The sequence below is a fragment of the Sarcophilus harrisii genome, chromosome 2, assembly GCF_902635505.1.
Source record: "Sarcophilus harrisii chromosome 2, mSarHar1.11, whole genome shotgun sequence".
Lineage (NCBI taxonomy): Eukaryota > Metazoa > Chordata > Mammalia > Dasyuromorphia > Dasyuridae > Sarcophilus > Sarcophilus harrisii.
In genome coordinates, this window is record NC_045427.1 from 605571011 (window position 1) to 605592307 (window position 21297).

Below are 21297 nucleotides of genomic sequence, written 5' to 3' on the forward strand. Positions count from 1 at the left end.
CCCTTTCCCTTTAGTATCTCTTTGGTATATAAGCCCACTAGTAACACTGCTGGATCAAAGGGTATGCACAGTTTGATAACTTTTTGGGCATAATTCCAGATTGCTCTCCAGAAATGTTGGATTCATTCACAACTCTACCAACAATATATCAGTGTCCCAGTTTTCCCGCATCCCCTCCAACAATCATCATTATCTTTTCCTGTCATCTTAGCCAATCTGACAGGTGGGTAGTGGTATCTCAGAGTTGTCTTAATTTTCATTTCTCTGATCAATAGTGATTTGGAATGCTCATACGAGTGGAAATAGTTTCAATTTCATCATCTGAAACTTGTCTGTTCATATCCTTTGACCATTTATCAATTAGAGAATGGCTTGATTTCTTATAAATTAGAGTCAATTCTCTATATATTTTGGAAATGAGGCCTTTATCAGAAACTTTAACTGTGAAAATGTTTTCCCAGTTTGTTGCTTCCCTTCTAATCTTATTTGCATTAGTTTTGTTTGTACAAACGCTTTTTAATTTGATATAATCAAAATTTGCTATTTTGTGATCAATAATGATCTCTAGTTTATCTTTGGTCACAAATTCTTTCTTCCTCCACAAGTCTGAGAGATAAACTATCCTATGTTCCTCTAATTTATTTATAATCTCATTCTTTACGCCTAAATCATGGATCCATTTTGATCTTATCTTGGTATACGGTGTTAAGTGTGGGTCCATGCCTAATTTCTGCCATACTAATTTTCAGTTTTCCCAGCAGTTTTTGTCAAATAATGAATCCTTATCCCAAAAGTTGGGATCTTTGGGTTTGTCAAACACTACATTGCTATAGTTATTGACTATTTTGTCTTATGAACCTAATCTATTCCACTGATCAACTAATCTATTTCTTAGCCAATACCAAATGGTTTTGGTGACTGCTGCTTTATAATATAGTTTTAGATCAGGTACATCTAGGCCACCTTCATTTGATTTTATTTTCATTAATTCCCTTGAGATTCTTGACCTTTTATTCTTCTATATGAATTTTGTTGTTATTTTTTCTAGATCATTAAAATAGTTTCTTGGGAGTCTGATTGGTATAGCACTAAATAAATAGATTAGTTTAGGGAGTATTGTCATCTTTATTATATAGTCACTTGGCTATCCAAGAGCACTTAATATTTTATGGAAAGCGTTTTATAATTTTGCTCATATAATTCATGATTTTCCTTTGGTAGATAGATTCCCAAATATTTTATGCTATCAACGGTTATTTTGAGTGGAATTTCTCTTTGTATCTCTTGCTGTTGAATTTTGCTGGTGATGTATAAAAATGCTGAACCTTTTGTTCCTGTTAACAGGGACCTTTCTTGGTAACAAAAGACAATCAAGCAAAAGAAATTGATATATTGACCATATATAGATAACATATGGCTCCTTTAGAAGTAAACCATCTCTTGACCAAGAAAAAGGAAATATACTTTTTCGTGTTTTCTCAATTCAATCTTTCCTGAAATTAATCGGACTTATGATGTCTTTTGATGTTTTTCAGGTTTCTTTGAATTCTTCATAATATTTCTTATAGTACCATGTTAACTAGCATTTACATGCACAGCTTATTCATTAATTCTCCAGTCAATGGACTTTGCCCCAATGTTTTGGGCTTTAATTTTCATTTGGAACTTAAAATACTAGTAAAATGAGCATTCACATATATAAAGAGGATTTCACATTAGAACTTCAGATCTTTCTAATATACAACATACTTTTTTCTTATAAAAATTATCTTCAGTCCAACTTAAAGCTTTCAAAGTAAACCTGCTAATCTGTGCTTCTTTCCAGTCTTTGTTTTTTGTGTTTTTCTTTTAAAATATCTCAGTGACCCTTTTTTTCCTGTTCATGTCCTCTCTTATTTCACCTCCCTTTCTCACTATCCTCCTATTCCCACAGGTGGAAAAGGAAAAAAGAAAAAGTCTGAAACAAATATGAATAATGAATGAAGTAAAACAGATCTCCTCATTAGCTATATCTTGAAAATGTATGACTTATTCTGTACCTTGAGTCAATCAGTTCTGTCAAGAGGTGGGCAGCATGTTTTCTCCATCCTCTAGCGTAAAGCCTCTTAAATTGTGGGTCACAATCATATCTGAATTTGAGAGTCATGAAATTATGATTTATTATCAGAAAGTGTTTGATTTGCATACCTATTTTATATGCCTATATACCTGGGTTTGAGTAAAAATTTCTGAGGGGAAAAGGGATCATCAAAGGAAAAAGTTTAAGAAGCCATGTGTTGAATTCTAGATAATCATTACATTGAACTGGGCTTTCAAATCTTTCAAAGTTTTTTTTTTTTCCTTTATAAAATTTTATCGCTTGCCCTGACTCTACTTACTTCATTCTTCCTCGATTCATACAGGTTTTCCCAGGTTTTTTTTTTCTGAAATTACTTGTTTTGTCATTTCCTAGGACACAAGTAGGATAATACAAAAACATTACAACTATTTACCCATTCCCTGATGAGCAACATGTTCAGTTTCTTCCTGTATAACTTTGAACAAATCACTTAAAAAAAAAAAAAAAAAAACTAAGAGAAAAGAGGAAAGACTTCATTATGTAGAAGATGCTATTTTAGCTGGGATTTTAACATATATTTATTAATATATTGGGTTTCCTTGAAAAGTGCCTATTTATCTTTTAAAGTTCTGAATTTTTTAAAAATTATTTTCTTTTCAAATTTTGAGTTCAAGCCTCTCTCCTTCCCTTCTACTTTTTCACCTACTGAAAGGCAAACAATGTGATATCAAATGTTCTTGTGAAGTCATACAAAATATATTTCCATATTAGCTATATCACCAAAAAATTGGAAAATTATACTTCAATGTGCTTGTTCCCCCCTTTTTTTCTAAAACCATCACATTTCTCATTTCTTATAGCTCAGTTTTCCATCACATTCACATATCACAACTAGCTCAGTCATTCCAATTGATGGGCATCCCTCAATTTCCATTTTTTTTTTGCCACCACAGAAAGAGCTGCTACAAATATTTTTGTACATATCAATCCATTTCCTTTTTCTTTGAACTCTTTGTTGACAGACTTAGTAATAGTATTTTTAAACCCAAAGAATACACAAAGTTAGACATCCCTTTCGGCATAGTTCCAGTTCGTTCTTGAGAATGGTGGACCCAGATAACCACTCCAGGCACAATTCATTAATGTACCTATTTTCTTTTCATTTCTTTGGACCATATTTACCTACAGGGAAATGGCTCTCATTTTCATAGATTTGAAGTAGGTAAACTGATAACAGGTGCAATAGAAAGACTCAGAAAAAGACTCCTAGGAAGAAATATTTGGACTGAACTTGGAAGAAAGCTAGGAGGACAATAAAAATGTTGGCTAAAATATTTAAAGATTTTCAGTTTCCATTTTCTCAGTAACTTTACTGAAAGATCATTTAATAAGTACCTACTGAATGCTGGACAGTGTGCAATAATCCTGGGAATACTCCTAATATACTGAAAGATAGATTGTCTACCTGGAGAGGAAAAGAAAATAGGAATGTGGTCCTTAAGAAATGAAATACTTTGGAGGTGGTTTTTTATGTGTATGTCTCCTTGAAATTCTTTCAACCAATAGAGATCTGCCAAAAAAGAAAATGTCTTATCCACTTGTCCTGTTAAGTTAAGATCAATACCAGTTTAAAGAAACAAAAACCATACACCTTTTGTAATGAAAAACTAATTTTGAGGTCAGGTTAATGGACATCATGTTTCTTCCACTCCTTACTTAGGTTTGGTTTCAAAACCGAAGAGCTAGACAATCAGCACAACAGAAAAAATGGACAGCTCTGGCTTCAACAAACTCAAGAAAATGGATGCTCCCAGGAAAATCATCTCCAAGTCAGTTACCCAAAGAAAACCACCATAAGCATGAGCTCCCCAAGAATGAGTTTCCACTACCAACTGCAACCAAATCTGACTCATGCTCAGGACCAGGTAAGCCTAGTCAGAAAGGTGGCTTAAGGAGGAGCTGCTCCATAGAGAGGAGGAGTGTGGCTTCAACCACTAAGGCTGCTTGCTCAGGATATAACAATTCCCAAAGCCTTCAGTTTGTCTCCTCTGAAACCATGAGGCCATTGACTGAACTTCAACCTTATTGCCCAGTGTCCCAGAGAAGCTCCAACCAGTGGGCATCTTCCTGGCCCCACCAGGAAACACAAAGGCCAGAGAACCATGGCTCACACACTTCCTCTTTTGGAGGAGTGAAGCCCCCATTACATCAGCAGCAGCAAGGATGGACAATAAAACAGTTGTACTCACACTATCATCCACTAACTTTTCAATGTGCTCAGGAGTTCCCCTGTCAGCAGCAGCAGCCATACTCCCAGCAATCAGGCCACCAACAACCATACTCCCAGCAGCCACTGGTCCTCCTATCCTCAGGGCCACAGACTCCCACCTTCCAGCAGCTGACCTCATTTCTTTATCAGTCACCACAGGAACATCAAAGTCCAACACAGTCACCTCCATTGATGAGGGGGGAAGAGCAGCCAAATGAATTGTTCCCTCTTTTTAACCAGCCAGAACTTCGGCCCATCAATCTATCCAAGAAAACCATTGAGCTTGACTCTCCAATGCTTCTCCCTGATGATTGTTTGCCTGCCCACCCAGGAGACCTGGATATAGATGACATTCCAAGAGATCTGCCTTTCCCTCAAGGACATGTGACTGCTGAGATGCCAGATGTTATATACAATCAGATCAATGACTTATTGGCCATGTTGAATGATTAAAACTTGAAGAATTTTGTATCTTATGGTATAATTTAGCAATCTAATAATGCTTCTGATTCTAAAAGTCATTCTGGGATTAATAATTTCTTTCAGGTCTTATAAACTCACTTGTAAAATGGAAAGAATAAAAGGATGTATTAGAAATTAGAATCTAACAGCATCTTGTTTATAAGAAATGCTTTTGACAAAAGTATTCTCAGAAAATTATATAATAAGGGACTAGAACAGAATGTGTATGTTTCAGGTGATCTAAAGGAGATAAGAATAGCATTCATGAGCTCAGACCAGTCAGTTGTAAATATAGACTTGTTAAAAAAGAAATAGGGAAAATATATTAAAATATTATTATGCTTAAAAGCATCAAAGACACGAGACTAATATCAGTCTGTACATATGTATATCTGTTTATGCATATGTCAAACATGAATTTAATTACATAATGTCTAAATACTTAAAGTAAATAGTCATTGATTTACAGTTAATGGACAATAAAACTCTCATTGGGAAACTCATTGTACTGCCTTTAGCTTTTACAGATTTTTGGAAGAAATATATTAAGGACATTTTAGAATTTTAGAAATGTTAGAAAAGTTAAATATGATAGATTTCTGGGGATTATTGTGTACAATTTTTTTTTTTCAGGGAGAGGAGAGGGCAGGAAGGATGGGAGATAATTAGGGTTGAGTGACTTGACCAGGATCAAACATCTAGTAAGTATCAAGTGTGAGATCAGATTTGAACTCAGGTCCAAGGAGGGAAGGGAGAGAAGGAAGAAAGGAAGGGAGGTAGAGAAAGGAATGAGGGAAGGGAGAGAAGAAAGGGAAAGGAAGAAGGGAGGGAAGGAAGGAAGGGAGGGGAGGGAGGAAAGGAAAGAGGGAAAGGAAGAAAAGAAGGGAAGGAGGTAAAGGAGGGAGGGAAGGAAGAAAAAGAGTGGGAAAGGAAGGATGGAAGGAAGGGAGGGGAGGGAGAGAGGGAAGAACTAACAAGCTTTCATACAGACAACATTAATATATCTAGAATAAGAAATGGTAGAATGGAGGGAAAATATTTGTATCAAAATTCTCTGATAATTATTTATATGTCTTGGATACCAAATGCTTATCAAAAATACATAAGATAAATAGTCATTTCAGAGTAGGCAAATTATCAAAGGATATGAACAAACATCTTCAAAAAAAACTTCAAAGTATTCAATAATTACATGAAAAAAAAAGTGTTCTGAATAATAGAAATACACATCAAACAACTGTTAAGTTTTATCTCAGTCTGAAAAGTGGGGAAAATAATAATATATTTATACTAGCTCTTTTCTGAGGGCAAAGAATTAGAAATTGAAGGAATGTTCATCATTTGAGGAATGGTTGAACAAATTGTGGTTAGTGATTATGATGGAATACTGTTATACTATAAGAAATGATGAATAGGTTACTCTCAGAAAAATCCAGAAAAACTTCCATGAGTTGATGCAAATTGAAATGTACTGAACACAAAATAACAGCAATATGGTAAGATGATCAGCTATAAATGACTTAGTTATTCTCATCAATACAATAATGCAAGACAACTCTGAAGGACTTAGGGCTGAAAATGCCATCCATCCCCAGAGAAAGAATTTTTTTTTTTTACTTTATTTTTCTTAAATTTGCTTTTTAGTTTGTTTTTTTTAAACTATATGACTATTGTGGAAATGTTTTTCATGATACATATGTATAATCTATATTAAATTGCTTGCCTTTTAATTGGGGGTGGGGGCTAAGGAAGGAGTGTTTAGAATTTTTTTTCATAAATAACTAGGGAAAAATAAAATACTAAATTAAAAGTTGACCACAAAAATTCATAGAAGTAAATAGTAGAGAATTTTGAAGAAAATAGATGACCAAGAGGTCTTTGAAAATAATATATTGAAATTATTACATATGTCAAAGGAAAAGCAAAGCTATATATAATCAAGATTGGAAACTTTGTTTAATCATCATTATCTGATATGTGTAATGCCATTTTTCTTTGCATGTGTTAGGTTTATAATTTCTTTTTTTTATGTTAAGGCAATAGGAGTTGAGTGACTTGCCCAAGGTCAGACAGCTACTGTCTAGGGTCTCAAGCCTGATTTAAACTCAGATTCTCATGACTCTAGGACCAATGTTATATTTACTGTTCCACCTAGCTGTCTCTATCATTTCTTTAAAAGAAGAAGAAATTAGATCACCAAGACCAGAGCATTTTACTGTTGGTTGAACATAATGGAAATTAGTCTCTTCACAATTTATTTACTTGGTTCCCTGAATGACAAATCCACAATAATTTTCCAAACCTTTCTCCAATGTGGTAGAAGTTTCTAGCTCAAGAACTCTATGGCCATAATTTTCAAGAGTTTATGGGTGCTCAAGATAATTGTACAAATATGTATGCATACATTGGATTTAACATATATTTCTACCATTTTTAACATATTTTGAACTACTTGCCATCTAGGGGAAGAGGTGGGAGAAGGAGGGGGGAAATTGGAACACAAGGTTTTGCAAGGGTTAATGTTGAAGAAATTTTTAAAAATAAAATAATTTTTAAAAAAATGTTTATGGTTGCCTCCATGGGAAAAAAATCAATTTTTAAAAAAGTAATAGTTCTTTTTTTCCAGTTACATGTAAAGACAATTTTAAACATTAATTTTTAATATAAAACTAAGTTTCAAATTTTCTTACTGCTTTCCTTCCTAAGACAATAAACAATTTGATTCAGATTCAGTATGTACAATCACATAAAAAATATTTCCATGTTTGTCATATGATAAAAGAAGAAACAGAACAAGAGGGGAAAAAAATAAAGAATATGAAAATAGTTTACTTCAATTTACATTAATTACTCCATCAGTTCTTTCTCTAAGTAGCATTTTTCATCATAAATCTTTTGGATCATTGGATCATAAGTCTTGGATCATTGTTTTGCTGAGAAGAACTGAGTTTATCATAGTTGATCATCAAACAATGTTGCTGTGACTGTATACAGTGTTCTCCTGGTTCTGCTTACTTCACATTGCATCAGTGCAGTTTTGGTCTTCCTTTTGTCCCCATCTCTTAACAACCTCTTCTTCTTGGAAGTTTCCTGGATGTCTCCATATCCTATGCACTATCCTTCATAAAGTTTTAAAAACAAACAAATAAACAAACAAAACAAGCCAACAAAATAAATCTACGAGCTTCCTAGTCATTCTGTCTCCTTCCTTAAGGAGTTCAATTCCTGGTTCTCAGTTACCTTCCTCTCTACCTTAAGATTTGCCCATGTATTTGGGCACTTCAATCACTATCTTTTCAGCTACGTTGGCTTCCTGGTTCATTATCCTCGATTCCTAGAATCTTCATCCCTTTGCACATTTTTATTATCTCATACAATTACTTTTTTTCCACAATTTTAAACTCTGAAAAATCAACCCTCCAATCATGTTCCCTACTCTTTCTTCCTCTGCTCTGAAAACGATTGATTTTCCCTCATTAAAACCACCATTGACCTCCATAACCCTCAATTTCCTCTCTGAACCTCTATTTTAGTCATTTCTCTATAAATACTCCTCTACCATTCAATCCCTTGATCTCATGCTCTTTTCTTCTTTTGGTCCCAACTATTCTTCAACATTGAATCACCTTTACCTCCATTTGAAAGTTCCAAAATGCAATAAATCTCACCCTTTCCTGCTCCATGGATAGTTCTTCCAGAAAGTTATGTTATCTGATCTCAAATGGACACTGTTGCAACTCAGAAATTCTTCTTAGATTAAACTTTTACCTCTGTTCTTTTTAGATTAAACTTTTAACAGTGTCACTCAGATGCAGCAGCAATCTCACTTAGGACTCTCACAGAAGGATTCCTATATTTTTTTGTCTCTTCCTCTGCCCAAGTCATTTTAATCTCTCTCTCAACTGGAATCCTCTGAGACTGTATAGGAAAAATTGTGACCAGACATTCTGAGTTGTCTAAAGAGACCTCTGGGTGGCACTATAGGCAGAACCTAGGTCGTTGTGTTGAGAAGACCAGAGTTCAAATTCAGACACAAGTTAATCCACGTTTCTTCCCTTGGGCAAGACATTTGATTTCTATCTCAGTTCCCTCATCTGTAAAATGGGGATAATAACATCTAGATCCCAGGGTTCTTATGAGGATAAAATGGGGATAAATAGTAGAGAGATACAGAGAGGTGGGGGAGAGAAAGAAGGGCAGGGAGAGAGAGGAGGAGGAGGAGGAGGAGAAGAAAGAGAAGGAGGATAAGGAGGAAGAGGAGAGAGAGAGAGAGAGAGAGAGAAATAAAGATTCACTTGGAGAACTTGGAACTAATTTTTTTTTTATTAAAAAAAAACTAATTTTTTAAATAAATTTAATTTAATGAAAAAAAACTAATTTTTAAAATAAATTTAATTGAATAAAAAACTAATTTTTAAATAAATTTAATTTAATGAAAAAAACTAATTTTTTTAATAAATTTAATTTAATGAAAAAAAACTAATTTTTTTTAATAAAAAAAATTTAGTTCTAAGTTCTCCAAGTGATTATAGACATTTTGAATGAATCTTATTAAAAATAAGATTCCATTTTCATCCTCCCCTTCTTTGTCTACTCAGCAATTTCACCAGTTTATTTACCCATTGCAATTATGTCTACATGACTTTCAAAGTGTACATGCAGCCATAAGTGTTGCAAATTTTTAAATGATGCCTTGACATTTCTATTTGAATGTCTCATGGACAACTCAAATCTGATATGTCTGAAATAGAACTTTGAATATGGCACTCCTCCAAACTTCTCTACTTCAAGAGGGCACTGTTATCCTTTTAGCCAAGCACATTTATCATTGCATTCATGTTTGGCTCTTACCTTTCCTTTAGTCCTCAAGGCTAATTATTTGTCTATGGTAGGGCCATAACCAGGGTGAGATTCACTTGTAGTAATAGTATTTATGGTAGATAATAGTATTTAGATAGATAATCTAGATATCTAAATAATTTAGATAGATAATAGTAATTATCTGGTAGATAAGCAAAAATGATATGTCATGCCACTGGGGTAATTACTTGTATATATTTAAATGATTTTTATTAGACACTCATTGAATAATTGTACAGAGAAGTTTAGGGACATGACCAGCAATTCTATAACTCCTTTCTCCTCTATTCTTTCTAAGCCAACATGTATATTTTCCTTGTCTTCAATCCCCTTTGCAATGCTGATGGCCTTTGTTCCAAGAGAGAATCTAGATCCTGTCTTCGAAATTAGGGTATCATCTGAGTTGGTACCTTAGAAATGTTAGTGCTCATACCAATCAACCAAGAAGCATTTATTCAGAGGTTTTTAACGTGGGTTCCTTGAATTTGGAATCTTAAGAAATTACTTGGAAAATAGGATTGAAATATAATTGATTTCCTTTTGACATTGTGTTTTTGCATACAACATATATTTGCTAACTAGATGTTATCTTTGACTCTTTCCTCTTTCCTCATCTATCTTCCTTACATCTCTCATACATCCCGTTCTTACATCTGACACTGGCACCACCCTGGTGCAGGAACTTATCACCTTAGTTGTGGACCATTGCAACAACCTGCTGCTTAGTCTCCCTTCTTCAAGCCTCAACCCTTGTCAATATACTTTCCACTCAGCTGCATATAGATTGTGTAGTCCAGGTGAAATCAGATTTCCAAGGACACTTCTAGTCAAGATGGCAAAATGAGTATTAGAACAAACCAATTTTCACCAGGAAGATGGGGGTAATGTAGAATCCCTCCACAAAAAAGATTCTTAAATGTTAAGAAAAGGAGAGAAATTATAGTAAGTAACTTCATAGACCTGCGAATATTAAGAAAAATTAAGAAAAGGAGAGAAATTATAGTAACTTCATAGAACCTAGATCACCAAAACAGGTTGATTAAAAATTTATAGGCAAAAAAGTGGCAAACCAAAGGAACCAGGGTTACATAAATACAGTTCATGAAAATCTCCCAGTTCTGATAATCTCAGAAGTGCTCCAGCCAGGAAATTCCAAGGTAATCCAATAGCTGAAAACCTCTCATAAGGAAGTCAAGATTAGTTAAGAACTTGGGGAACTTTGAGAACCAGACCTGAAGACCAAAGAAACAATGCTCCTACCGAGAAGGCAATAGTACATAATACATGAGGTTTACAGCAATCTGACTATAGCAATCCCTGAAGAAACTAGGATTCTCTTCCTGAGGAGAGAGACCAACCTGATACTTTGCAGTTCCTTGTGCACATTAGATACCAACAAAAGAGAGGGCCAGTGGCTGGACTTCAGATGATATACATCAGCCCTAAATTGGGGTCCAGTGTTCCAAGCAAAAGGGCAAAAGCAGAAAGAGCTTCGTTCTGGCAAAAAGTCTCAGTTCAAAAACTAGAGCTGGAAATAGGAATGAACAGAAGAACCTGGTGACAAAGATACTCCAGAGAGCTGGGGATGTGTAGGACAAAAGCCTGGAGGAAGAGTGTAATGAGATCTATTAGAAAAGGTATAATTCTAAATGAAATGAAAGTCATAGAAAAGAATTAGATAAAGAATAAAAAGCTTCATGGAAGAGATGTAATTCTTATCCAAAAAAGAGAATCCCTTAAAAATTATAATGGACAAAAAAAAAATTAGAATGGACTTAATTTGAACCAGAAATCAACAAGAAATATAAACATTAAAATATAAACAAGAATAAAACATTAAAAATAGAAGAAGATAAACAGTATCATGTATCAAAAACAACTGAAGTACAAAACAGATTAAGGAAAGAAAACTAAGAATCATTATACTATATCAAAATTAATGTTTTTTTTTTAAATATCTGCATACATATTTTAGGAAATCACAAATGAAAACTCCCTGAATCCATTATGGGCAGAGGTCAAAATGAAAGTAGAAACAATCCACTAGTCATGTGATGAAAGAAATGCTAAAATGAAATCTCCCAACATCATAGTGTTGATCCATAGCTTCCAGTTTAAAGAAAAAAAATCTATAAGTAGCCAGAAATACAACTTAAAAACCAAGTTTTTAACCAAGAAACACTCAGGCAGCTACAATCATAATGAATGGAAGACTTTGGAAGAAGATATTGCAGAAAGCAAAAAATAAAGTCAAATATAATTCATCTGGTAAAATTATAAATAATAAGAAAAACAAATCTTAAATGAAATAGAGGACTTTTAAACATTCCTAATGAAAAGAATCTCTAAAATAATAACACAGGAGTCAGGAGAAACAAGTAAATATATTGGCACAACTGGAGGGAAATATACTCTGAAGTATTTTCATTCTAATAGGAGGAAAAGATACAAGTGGTCTTTTGGAACCCAAATGTCCTCAAGAGCCATAGAGAGCGTTAAATAAGACAAACAAAAGGCCTAGGGTATTTTTATTATGCATTAATATCAATAGATAAACAGAGGCAATAGTGAGAGGGGAGGGAAGCTTCAGAAGCAAAATAGATTAAGAAAGGGATTAGTTCTAAGTAGGAAAAAAACTTTAATTTCTAAGAGTAAATACTTAAATGAGGATTATAAGGAGAAAAAATAATAAGAACATGGAGTGGAAAATCACCTATCACTATTGCGCACACATTCTGTTTTATAAAGAGGAAGAGGGGAATAAGGTAAAGAAAAAGATGGGATAAGATGGAAGGACAGGAATAATTAACTGTCATAAATCTGAATGTAAATGGGATGAACTCATAAAGTGGATTAGAAAACAGAACCCAATATTATGTTGTTTCCAAGAAATACAGTTGAAATGGAAATAGGAAACAGAAGGCTAAAATATAAGGCTTGAACCAGAAGGGATCATGTTTTAGGTAAAATTAAAAAGTAAAAATAGACTTTATAGAGATAAGTAGAGAAACGACACCATGCTTAAAGGCATTATAGACAGCGAATACCTCTCTCTTTATGTGTATGTGTGTTAGTTTGCACGTGTAACATGCATTTAATGACAGAGCATCTAAACAAGTAAAACTACACTTACAGGAGAAAATAGTAAAATCATAATAGGTGAGCAGCTCCATGCTCTGCTTTCAGATTTAGATAAATTAAAAATAAAAATTAGGAAGAAAGACATTAAAGAGCTTAATGAAATTTTAGAAAATTTAAAAAAAATTAAACATTTTTAAATTAAAATTTTTTTTTAAATCTCTAGTGATTAGATGTATAGTAAGTATATCTTTGCAAAAGCTGATCATATATTAGGACATAATAACATCACAACAAATGCAAAAAAGCAGAAATATTAAGAATGCTATTTATTGACCATAATGCAAAAAAAATAATATTAAGTAAATGGTATCTCAAGACAGAATTAAATTTAATTGGAGACTAAATTTCATCATAAGCAATTGGTAAGTCAAAGAACAAATTATAGGGGGGGAAATGGGTGATTTCATCAAAGAAAATAAAAACAATAAGAAAAGATAATTAAAAATTTTTAATTTAATCAAATCAATCTTTATAGGAGAATTCAAATCTCAGAACATTCATAAAACAAAAAAGAGATGAATGAATTGGGAATTCATGTAAAAAACATGAAAAGTAGTATGTATCTACTATTTTATAATACTAAAGCAGGAAATTCGCCCTTTCCTATATCCAGTAAATCACTTAGGCTGCTATTATCAAACTCCAATAGAAAAGAGGTCCCTGCAAAGGACACCTGCTTTTTACTGCAGGTGCACATGAACTTAGAAAGCCATAGACTAAAATTCTCTATATTTCATTGCATTTTTATGTATTTTGTTAAATAGTTCCCAATTAAATTTTTAAAAGCTCCCCTAAATTGGATTGTAGATTGTCCCTCCGATATCTCTGATCTAGATCATTGAGTTGCTCCAATCCAGCACTCAGGGACTCATTCATATCTGTCTGGGGAGAAACAAGGAGACCCAAGTAGGTTACTGATTTTGGATAGACTTATGGGCTACAGTTCTTCCTGGTTAAAAGAAGAGGTTAGCTCATTTGCCTGCTTTTCCTCTCTCACCAATGAGGAGGATGGTCATACTGCTACTCCTATGGTGAGTGACCCTGGGATGAGATTAAACTGAAGGCTGGGAGATTGGCTTCTGGGGGCAAGACTTCTGGGGACTTGACTACAACAGCTGACATGGGGGCTCCTGTGCACATTGAAAAGTTACTAAATGATACCATAAATGCAACTATCTTGTTTTCTATCCCTGTTGTTGACAATGCAATATTGACTTTATTCTGCCATAAAAGAAGGTTCATGCACCATAGTTCTCTGTTACTTGTTTTGGGCCCTTCAGGGCCCAGGAAGATGCTCACTGGCTGGAGCAGACATCCTCTTTGAGAATTTAACGTATAGATTCAGTTTTCTGAGTGCTTCTGTTTTCCTCAGTGTTTGTCTAGTTCTTTGGTTTTGAAATCAGACCTAAATAGGAGAGGAAGAAATGTAATGATATTCATTAACTTGACCTCAACTTTACTTATTCTTTCTTATAAAAAGGGATAAGTTTTTGTTTCTGTAAAGTGTCATTGGTCTTGATTTGACAAGACAAAATAGTGTGACATTTCTCCTTTTGACAGATTTCTTTCTCAGATTTAAAAGAAAATCACAAGGAAAAGGAAGGAAGGAAGCAAGAAAGCAAAAGAAAGGGAAAACACCAGCCCTGAAGTCAGGATGACCCGAGTTCAAATCTGATCTCAGACATTTAACACCTCTAGTTGTATGACCCTGGCAAGTTACTTAACCCTAATTGCCTCAGCAAATAAATAAATAAATTTAAATTTAAAAAAAAAAAAAAAAAAAAAAAAAAGGAAGGGAAAAAAGGAAACAAAGAACCATTTTTCAAGGGGCACTTCCCAACTTTTTTTCCTCTTCAAGAGGAGATACTATCTCACTGCTTTTAGTCTGCTATGAGTATTTATAGGGTGTTACATATTGCTCAGCACATAGTTGGTACTTTTAATATGATCCTTCAATTGAATTACTGAGGAAATCAAAAAGGAAAAGTTTTAAAAGTACTTTAATAAAGGGCAGCTAGGTGACGCAACAGACAAAGTACCAGCCCTAAAGTCAGAATGACCTGAGTTCAAATCTAATCTCAGACACTTAATACGTCTAGCTATATGACCCTGGGCAAGTCACTTAACCTCAATTGCCTCAAGGGGGGGGGAAATACTTCAATAAACATCTTCATTGCCCTCTTAGTTTTTTGTTTTTGTTTTACAATCAGTCCAAATGTCCCTCCTAAGAGACCTTTTCTGAGCCTCTCTGCTCCAGCTGCCATCTCCTGTCCTTTCTCTGGAATGACTTTATATTGCTATGACATGTGTTTAAGTTATCTCCCTGGTCAAATATTGGGTCCTTCGGGGAAAGGACCATTCACTCCTCTCTTTGAATCCTCAACACTGATCACAATCACTGGCACAAAGGAGATCCTTAAATGGACTGAATTTGGGGAATATCTTCAAAGTGACTACTATGTACCAGGCTCTGTGCTGGAGTTCTGTGGCCTCTCCCATGTGGACACCTGATTGGAACCAGTCAGAGCTCAACAGACTTCTGAGATAGATGAGGCATTCTGGCTACAAATACAAAGACAAGTCTGTAGTAGTCTCCGACCTCAAGAAACCTACATTAAAACAAACAAACAAAAATTTAAGTGTTTTACATTGTTCTAAGAACATCTCACTGCAATAGGAACCCACAAATTTATTCCAAGAGGAAAACATGATACAATCGATCTTTTTGGTTTTGTGGGCATGAAAGGAAGCTGCATCTGAAACAAAAAGAAGAGGCAAGAAATGTTGGATTTTTGAGAATCTGAAATGAAATTCTTTGTAAGAGCAAAAGCAGTTCTAAATGTGGATAATGCTATGGTGGTCCAAAAGCAAAGGTCAAATTCATGTTAAAGAGAGCCAGATCCACTAGATGGCAGTCTGAGCTTCTCCTTCAGCCAACCCAGTGTCCCATTTGACAACTTTCCCAAGAGTAGTTTCACATTATGACCTAGGGCATCTATTTTCTATTAGGGTTAGTATTAAAAAATTACTAAATCACTAAAATTTTTAAAAATGCAAACTAAACCGACTCTAAGCGGGCCTATAAACACATACACTTGTGCAAGGATAGAAAAAGAAAATAAATGTTGGAGTAGGTGCTGGCGAACAAGAACAGTAATACACTGTTGGGAGAGCCGAGAGTGGCTCCAGTGAATCTGGAAAACAAGATGAAACTATGGTTCCAAATCGTTAAAGTATGCTTTCTCTATCTCCAGCATTACTACTAGTAGTCCTATGTCCCAAAGAAATCAAAGAGGGAAAGGACTTAGGATCACAGAGCTCTAGCCATTGGGTCACTCAGCTGCCCCCAACAAGGAAGGAAAGAACCTATATATCCAACAAATATTTACTTCCACTCTTTTTGTAGTACCCAAAACTTAGAGACTGAAGGGGTGTCCATCAACTGGGAAGAGGCCAATCAAATTGGAGTATATAAATAGAATCCTATTTATACCCCCCAAAAATTACAAAACGAGCAATTTTCAAAAGCCTGGAAGACCTTTGTGAAATGATGCAGAGTGAAGTTAGCAGATCCAGAACTACTGCTGCAACTTTGAAAAGGAAAACAACTTTGAAAGGTTCAGATCTCATGCTAGGATTCTAGAGAATTGATAGAGCATGCTGTCCCTTTCTGGACACAAGGTGTAGAGTAAGCAGATCTTTTCAGATATATCCAATGTGAGAATTTGTGTGCATTCACCACTCATATTTATTTTAAGGACTTGGTTTTTCTTTTTGTCTTTCCATGTGAGAACAGGGAGCATGGGAATAGTGGGAAGGGATGGAATTAAATATATGAAAAAGAAAAGTCATAAAGGTATTTTTCAAAGTTGAGAACAGAAGAAGGGCTGAAAATACAATCACATCCACTTTGAAAACTACAAGTGGAATTTAGGATATTAGAAAAGAAAAGCAAGCTATCCTAAGATAGAAAACTACAAGTGGAATTTAGGATATTAGAAAAGAAAAGCAAGCTATCCTAAGATAGATCTAATCATGTTCAACCTTCTCATTTGCCCATTTTCTTGGTACTTAAGTTCTGAAAAAAAAAAATTAGGATACAAAACAATGAAGTAGGCAGGAATTTTAATAGCTATCCAGCTGGAAGTCACCTCAGTGGTTAGAAACTATATAGAACCAAACATTCACTTAAAGCACCTCTGTATCTTTGAAGCATGGCTTCATGGGTACAACCTGGTTCTGGAATCAGAGGAGTTCAGGTGTAGACCAGTCCATGTCACATCCTACCTGAGTAGGTTACCCTCTTTAGGTTTTAGTTTCTTCCCTGATCAAATGAAGGGAGTGCACTCAACAGCATCTCAGATCCCTTCGGCTCTAAATGTATGAACCTGACTTTAACAATGGGAGTTCACAGGAGGGACACTTTGTTTTAGTTAGATTATTTAACAAAGCACCTGTACAGAACAGGGCCATGGTACTTTATGGAATAGAATAGCCTTAGGTATATAGCTTAAAAGAACCTGATATATTCATCTGTGTCCCTCTGAAACTTAGCCCCAAGGCGGAGATACCCAAGAAAAGTCTGCAGAATTGAAAAGCCTGAAACAAATGTTGACAGGCAGCTGCCCCTGGAGTCTCCTCCTCTTTCTTTGCTGGGCTGAGTGGGCAGATCCCTCCCTTGATCAAATCACTAGATCAACTACAAAATACCAATCAAAATACTTCCCTCAGGAAATCCAGGGTAATTTTCCTAGAGCTCAGACAGATTCAAAGACTACTTCAGGGCACATAACTGGGCTATATCATTAGTAGAACCTGACCTAAGATCTTCTAACTCCAAGGACAGATCTTTAGTCCCTAATAGTGAGCTGCCTCTCACTTGAACTATGTTTTAAAAACAATAAAGGAAGGCAATAAGCATAGAACTGACTTTATTTCTTACAGATTCCCTTTTATTTCCCTTTTATACTCCATCATAAGCATTTTTTCCCCCTCTGTTATTATAAAATTGCCAGAAAACCACAGAGAGTATAACCAAGGCTGTGATATTTCCTTTTTCTCTTAATCAAGATGCATCCTGGTTTTTTGTTTTGTTTTGTTTTTTGTTTTTTGTTTTTTTTCTTTTAGAAGGCTCTCTATTAACTAGATAAAGTACCCTCCCAGTTATGGGAGTAAATAATTCAAGGGAATGCTGATATAGATCACCAGCTGTGGAACAAGCCTTTCCATTTCCCCTAAAGTCCTCCAAGTGACCTCATCTTGCTTCGGTCTTCCAAAGGACTTACACCTACCTAGCTCCCTACACCTGTCATCTTAACCAATCTGAAAAGTAGGGATGGTACCTCAGAGTTGTTTTAATTTGCATTTCTCTTCATTTGATTTTTTTTTTTTAAGTTTCAAATTTTTTTCTTTCCTCTAGGTCTTCCCTTATGCATTGAAAAGGCAAACAGTGTGCTATCCAAGAACCAACTTAAATCCATTCAGCAAGCATTTATCAAAAATTACTAACTATAAATCCCTGAGCTAGATACCAAATATACAAGGTGACCCCATTCTCCAAAAATAAAACAAAAATAATACCCTCATCCCAATCAGACTTTTCCTCTGTAACTTTGTATTCTCCTCTGGCCATACATACTGAAAAGCATATCCTGGTTAATTTGGAGGTAAGAGAAGAGAGACTCCAGTCCACGATATATCTCAATGGATTATTTTCATAATAAATAATAGGGAACTTGGCTCATGAATTTAGTTACATCTTTTGCCCCCATCCCCAACAAAGGCTCTCTCTTAAAACAAAAGCTGGAGGAAATTCCAACTAGAAAATAAAGACTTCCCACCCAACCATACTCTCTCCCCCGCCAAAAAACAAAAAACAAAAACAAAAAAACAAAAAAAACTCACCATCTAAAACTAACCTATAAATCATGTCCTACCAAGAGGAATGAAAGTAATTGTTCTACTTGTTCTACAGTCCTGGTGGGGACACTGGTCAAACAACCCTAGAGAGAAGTCATCTATCTTACAAAATGGAACTTCTTATTCTTCCCTGATAACTGGGCTATATTCATTTTTCAGCAAATTAATAAAATCAGGTGATGGGAGGTGATGTCCCATTGAAAGAATTCCAGATATTTCTACTCTTTGCCCTTCAATGTGGCAACCAATAGAAACCAAGAACCATGACTACTTTCACTTTCTGGAGATAATTCCTCTATACAGCTTTCACAGCTCTTAAAGACACACCTCACCCACAAATTGATAAGACTCCAAAGCGCAGCCTTCTTTTACTTTCTTGACTGATTCGCTCCAGGAGTTAAAATCTTGTATAATTACCACTTTTCCCTTTCAATGAAACTATTTTTTTCTCTTGATGTGCAATGACCATTAATGTAACATTTTTTTTCTCCTTTGATTTCTTTTACATCATGCAAATGATGAATTTTGCCAATTTAACTCCCTGGCCTTCATCCAATAAAGACTACCTTGGACTATGATTAAGAGGAATTAGTTCTTTCTAAAGCAAGAACAACAATTAAATCTACTAATCATCAATAAGCCTCAAATATGCATGGATAGGGAAGTGTTGGCTTGTTTTCTATTGGGATAGGGGCTTACTGACTGACAAACAAATGAAGGGAAAAATAAATTTAAAATACTTAAGGAAGTAATATATACACATACACCACCTCACTCCTATCAAATTGGTTAAAATGACAGGAAAAGATGATAATAAATGGTAAAACTGAGATGCTAATGAATTGTTGGAGCTGTGAAATAATCCAACCACTCTGGAAAGCAATTTGAAAGTATGCCCAAAGAGTTTTAAAATTGTGCATATCCTTTGAGCCAGCCAGCAGTGCCACTACTGGGTCTGTATCCTAAAGAGATCATAAGAGAGGGGGAAAGATCCATATGTGAAAAATGTTTGTAGCAGCTCTTTTTGTGGTGGTGAGGAATTGGAACTTGAGTGGCTGCCCATCAATTGGGGAATGTCTGAATAAGTTTTAATATATGGATATAATGGAATATTGTTATTTTATAACATATAAATGATGAAAAAAACCTGGAAAGACTTACATAAACTGATGCTTGTAAAACCAAGAAAATATTGTACACACTAATAGCAAGATTATGTGGTGAATAACTATGATAGCCTTAACTCTACTCAGCAATACAGTGATCCAAGACAATTCCAACAAACTATGGATGGGAAATACCATCCACATCTAGAAAAAAAAAAAAACTGTAGAGACTGAATGTGGATCAAAGCATACTATAGTCACCATTTTTTCGTTTTGATTTAGTTTTATCTTTCATGTCTTTTCCCTTTTGTTCCGATTTTTCTTTGTCAATGTGACTCATAAGGAAATATGTTAAAATGAATGTATACTAGCTAGCTTGGGGAGGGTGATGACAAGAGAAGGAGGGAGAGAGAAAAAATAATTTGGAACTCAAACTCTTACAAAAATGAATATTGAAAAGCATTTCAATGTAATTGGAAAATATACAATTAAATATACTATGAAAAATATGTATACACATACATACATACTAAAAGTCTATTGCCTACTACTTGTGTTAATAATCAACATTATGGCAGAGAAAGGTAGAGTTTTGTATCAAAGTCTTCAGGAAAACTCCATTAACTTTGACTTGCATCAACTTCAACATACCCAATAAGTCACAAACTTTACCATCTTTATGTGGAGCTCATGAGTTTTATATATATATATATTTTTTACAGTTGATTTTTATCTAAATAACAACAAAAGTAAGCCTGATAACAGAGAGATTATAAGAAATAAAAACTAAAAATTCAAAGGAAGGTACTCACTTATGGGAGAAGGAACTTTTTCATCTGGGAGTATCATAGATCAATGAATTCCCAAATCAATCCTTATATTTACAATTCTGAGACATCCTTTTTCAAGGCTAAAAACTGAATAATGAGAACTGGTCCCCCAAAAAATAATAAAATGAAAAAAATCCTAAGTTGCAAACGGCAAGGATTCAATCAGTTGAAGACTCTTAACTGATGCCCATAAGATGGCAAGACACTCTCCTTTGATGTTACTTTGTATTTCTCCACTATTGGTGCAATGGTGTGGCCAGTAACAATACAATAAAGGTAAACTGAGGTAATTTTTCCAGGTAACATAACTGTTACTAAAATTGTCTTCAGTTAGGCCAACAAACACCTGGGTCTGAAATAATATTTATTGAGACCTGAAAGGGGGTAGAGATTATGTAGTAAAAAAATCCTTTAGATCAGCTGCAGCTGAAGAAAGTAGGTTGGCTTTCAGGTGTGGCTGATAACCTGTCTTTCTGACAATTAAAGGAATGCCAGTTGTTTTACGAGACACAATTACCACTAATAATCACCCCAAACAGGAATGATCTTTCCCCTTAACCTTCCCTTTGGAGATCAAATTACTCCTGTCTTTGGTGAAAAAAAAGGCAAGACCAGAGAACCATCGTCTGGGGATGGACCCATCCCAAGCTG